This window comes from Microtus ochrogaster, chromosome 10 (assembly GCF_000317375.1).
Source record: "Microtus ochrogaster isolate Prairie Vole_2 chromosome 10, MicOch1.0, whole genome shotgun sequence".
In the NCBI taxonomy this organism is placed as follows: domain Eukaryota; kingdom Metazoa; phylum Chordata; class Mammalia; order Rodentia; family Cricetidae; genus Microtus; species Microtus ochrogaster.
Genome location: NC_022016.1, coordinates 79,730,184 through 79,735,283, shown reverse-complemented (window position 1 = coordinate 79,735,283; position 5,100 = coordinate 79,730,184).

Below are 5,100 nucleotides of genomic sequence, written 5' to 3'. Positions count from 1 at the left end.
CTAGCAGCTGGGCCGAGCCTGAGTCTTTGAACGTGAGCTTGGGGTGCTCCGGTTCATTCAGTCCTGGCCAAAGGAACCTGAGAGTGAGGGCATTAGCTGAACAAGTTGAGGGGCCAGGTGGTCGTGGGTCACCAGTCCAAAGAGCACCAGGCAGAGCTAGAGCAGTCAGAGCTGCTAGAGATGGAGGCCAACCCAACCAGGTAACCTCTCCAAGAATGTGGCAGCTGAACCTTCTTCCGTCAGTGGAGGAAGAGCCTGCAGAGCTTCCAGGAGAGAGCAAGGAGAGATGACTTTCGGGGGATGACTTTAGAGCCTTTAGAAGCCTCTGGGCAGAAGTAAAGGCCCAATGAGAATGTCACCTTAGCGACCTTCCTCCTGGGCTGAAAAGGTGTCTGGATGCTGAGATTGGGTCAGGAATAAGCCAGTGCTCTGGTTTCGGTGATATACAGGTCAGAGGTACCCATACAGAAATGGGGACACCAGGAAAGGAGCAGGAAGAAGCTAGGCTCCTTTGGGCCATGTCACCTCAGAGGACTCTTGGAAGGCTTACAGAGATGTAACTGGGTAGGGAGACAGGATGGAGATTCTGAGGTTGTATCTTCATTGGGACCTGACTCCCCTGTTATTGGGGACCAGGAAAGAGGGCCCAGAACTGAGAAGTACTCACCTTCAGAGGAGGTTGGGGACAGAAGGGCCTTCAGGATAGAAGGAGAAGGTGGCCAACAGAGGCAGAACAGCAGGGCAACTGTGGAAGTGGGAACCAAGGAAGCAATCAGGTGTTGAGGCTGAGGCCTCAGGCCCAGGAGGAAGGTCGCTGAGGTGTGCAGGTGGCCTGGTTCAGTGAATGAGAGGGAAAAAAGTGGGGGTGCCTAGTGTAGACATCAGCCTAAGGAAGCTTGTTGATGAAGACATCGGAGGGTGCAGCAGCTCCAGAAAGGCGAGGCTTCCAGCACAGTGACGGGTGAGATCCTTCAAGTCTCAGCTGAAGGCCAGGAGGTGGGAAAGAGGGGGAGAGCACAGCTTCTGCACTCTTGACCTCAACTCTGTCACCCTGACATCTCCTCTCAGTCCTGGGTCACCAGCACTCCCCGACACACACCCAAAACAACGTGTCACCCTGCACACTCGTCTTTACTGTGTGCGACAATTTGATCTTGTTTCTTTAGTTTTCTCTTTAACTGTTGGTTCACAACAGTCAGTCTGAGAGACCCGGAGAAGCTGGAGAGAGGAAGGAAAAGGGCGGACTCTTCAGGGGACAGTCAGGTGGAAGGACTGGCTTCCTATAGGGAGAGGGGTCACATTAACCATTTGAATGGGGGAAAGGAGGCTGAGGTTTGGGGTTCTGGGCATGGCATACTGGTTGGGATTATCTGGCCTTGATGCAAGCTAAGCTTGGGACCCAGTCAGCTGACCTACCTCTCCACCCCTCCTATGCAAGTAAGAGAGTGGGAACCACATGTTTTTGAAGCATGTGGGAATACAAGCTATATACACAGATCCGCAGGAACAATTACAGGTGCTTGTGCAGAGGCAAATGCACATATCTTTATTCCTGCTATTACGGCTGCATACACGGGTAATACATGCATGCTCTTTCACACACGAATGCTGATTTAGACAACAGGCACACTTCTAAATAGACAAACACATTTTCAACATGCAGACATGTGGGCATACATCTTAGGGGACGTTCAAAGACACATGCTTACAGACTTATCAGGCAGGGAGCTCCAGGATGAGGCTCATCCATTGCATTCCAGATGTGCTGACCACCGTGCACACCCCAGATGTGTACACACGACAGAGACTCAGATTCATAACTCGTTGAGGGCTTTGTTCCTATTTCCCCCCCATCAAACAAAAGAAAAGGCACGTGGACAAGCAAGTGCACACACACACACAACAAACCCCAGTTCTTAGCCGAGCTCCTTGAGGGTTACACAGCTCGCAAGTGCTTGTTCCCTCCCTCCCTCAGCCCCACCTTTGCCTCAGTATCTTTGTCGTCCCTCACCACTCTCTTTCTCGGGCTCTGTTCAAGTCCTGGAACACATTTTAAACTGCCTTTGCTCTCTCATCTTTCAGCCACAGCTATGGCTCCTTTCTCCGGGGCCAAGCCTGAGGCACCCAATCAGCATCCCCCCCACACTTCCCTTCCATGACAGTCTGCCTCCTGTTTTCTTTGCTTGCAGGTTCCCCCTGCTACCAGCTGTTTCTTTCATGGCTCTAGGCAAAAGGGCCTTAATAAATAAATACAGGCTGACGAAAGACTAACTACTGAGTAGAGTAGTTCTGGGTCCCAGGAGCTGGAGGCGGTGGGAAGTCCCATTATCTTTCCATTATTGTCTTTATTTTCCTTAGATTTATTTATTTTGAAAATTATTTTATGTTTATGGTTGTTTTGCTTGCATGCATGTCTGTGCACCATATTCATGTCTGACTCCCAGGGAGACCAGAAGAGGGCATCAGATCCCCTGGTAGTAGAGTTACAGACAGTTGTGGGCTGCCGGTGGGTGATGGAAATTGAACCCTGGGTCCTTTGGAAGAGGAACCAGTGCTCTTAGCCCCTTATCTTCCAACCCCCTATTTTTAGTTTTAATTGTGTGTGTGTGTGTGTGTGTGTGTGTGTGAATATCTCTGTGTATGGGTGCCCACAGAAGCCAGAAGAGGGTGTTAGACCCTCTGGAGCTGTAGTTACAGGTATGGGTGGGTACTAGGAACCAAACTAGAGTCTGGAAGGAGCAGCAAATCCGCAAATGCTGAGCCATCTCTCCAGCCCTCAAAGCCTCTGCATTTTCTAGCGGAACAACACAGGCATCCTGTGTGTTATAGGTGGGTTTGAACTTTATTGCCAGCTGTTGGCTTTTCCTCTGGCCCTGGAGTCTGGTCCTAATGCAAGGGACCCATCTTCAAAGAACCCTTTGCTCCATTCTCCAGGCAATCTCATAGCTGGCAAGGGCCTAATACTCGGCGTGACAAAAAAAGAGTTACGGGAAACAAACAAGCTGACCAGGTGTGTCGGGTTGCAGATGTCTGTCGGGTTCTGTAAGAAACCCTGACACAGAACAGAGAATGCCCTCTCCGAGCTGGGTGCCAGAGGGTCTCCAGCGATCTCCCCTGTCGGGCCGCGGCCTCCTGGGCCCGGGGCCGGGTGGGCTCGCACCGCCGCTGGGTGGCCTGGCCCGGGCCCGACAGCGCGCGCGCTCCGGGGGCCCTCCGGGGACCCTCTAAGGAGCAGTGCAGAGGCGGCGACCTGACGGGGCTGGGTGGGACGGCGAAATGGCTTTTCCAGCTCTGGAGTCCCGGCCGCACTGTTGACACAGTCGCCGATTTTTAATGAGAAATCTGGAGCGTGCGTGGGAGACGCGGCGCGGGGTGCACAGATGAGGCGCTGGCTGCGCAGCCCGAGGGAAAGCGCTGGGGCGCGCTCACCTTTGAACTGTCGGGGACGCTGTTTACCTTGGCTGTCCGAGTGGCAGTTTTACAGATATTAAATACCGACCCGAAGGGAAACAGGGCTCGGGGGCCGCCTTCGTCAAGGGATTCCGCGCCCTCCCTGCAGCTGGCGGTCGGATTCGGTGCTGGGGAGACGCCCGGCGCTCGCATCTCATCCCGTCCCAGTCGGGCTGTCTCCTAATTCGATTTTCCGTGTCGGAAGGAGGAGGCCGAGGGCGGTCTGGGCCTTGCTCACACGCCTCTTGCCTCTTGGCATGTCTGTATCTGGTGATTGCAGATGTCCAGTCCAGGCACCTCCTAGGCGGCACTCCGGGTTGCCTGTCTCTCCTTGTCTAGGGGAAAAAGGAGAGATCTCTCTCTCCTCCCCCAAGACTCTTGCGGGACGGAGGAGGGTTCTGCCAGTGCTCCAGGCTTCAGCCGGCAGTCAGAAGGCTTCCCGCAGAGGCACAAGCCATGTTGATTTTACGGAGAAGGCTGCTATGCACATTTCACTGCTGATTTATTGGTTTTTAACTAGATCCTTATGCTGGGCTAAAAAAGCCATCTTGCACTTTGTAAGGCTCTGCTGACTGCTGCTGAAAATGACATAGGGGCTCCTCCTCCCCTCCCCCACCACACCCCACCCGCCGAAGAGGCGACTGTGGAAGTGTAAGCCTGGGCTGTGAGTCTAGGGCCTTCTTCTGAGCAAGGAACCTCCCGCTGCAGCTTCCCAGCCACTGACTACCTGCGGTGTGCACCGGGGTGAGTGTGTTGGTGTGTGGAAGACTTCGTGGGTCTGAAGGGAGGGTCTAGGAGAGGCTGGTACATACTGTTCACCTTTTTTCTCTCGGACACCATTTTAATCAACTTGGTGGGGGTGGGGTCAGCAAATGTAGAGAAACACCCTGGTTCCTATCTTGACTGTGTGATTTGGGAGAGCTGCAAAAAAAACCTCTCTGATCTCTCTCTGATTTGTCCTCTCTTACCTGTGATGTGGGGGATCAAACAGAATCTTGTTTTAAGTTCTTCTAGCCCAGGGCCCAGCACACGGATGGGGTGGTGGGTTAGAGTCCCTTCAGAGTCTTCCCAACCCTGGCGGATAACTCCTGACAAAGGTAGACTCCTTAGCAGAGGTTGGCTAACTTCACACCACCTCCTGGGACCCCATATAGTGTTTCATAATTCAAATGGAAGATCAGATAATATAAACCACACATTTATAGATTATAAAGCACCTTCAATCTTCTATTAGTTTACCACATCCTCAGGTAAGTTCTCTGAGGGAAGAGACAAGCTAAGTCATTAATGGAGCACAGGGGCTTTCTCAGACCTGTAACTTGGAGCTATGATGGACAGCTTACATCTTGACATCCTGGCTGCCTCTGTATTATTTAGCAACACTCCCCTTTCCCAAAACAGCTTCATGTGAAGATTGTCAGTGCTCACAGGGTGCAAAATAATGATGAGGAGACCCACAGAGACAGCCACCTTAAAGAAAGATCCCTTTGGCTGGCCCTGGAAAAGCCGCCAGAGAATAGGGCGGGCACAGTGAAGACAGGACTGATTGAGACCCCCACAACTCAGGGAGCTGAAGGAGGATGCTTGCGCATCTGTAGAATCCATCAGCGGCTCGATGGGTCGCTGTTAAACAAAGATGGGATAAGGTTA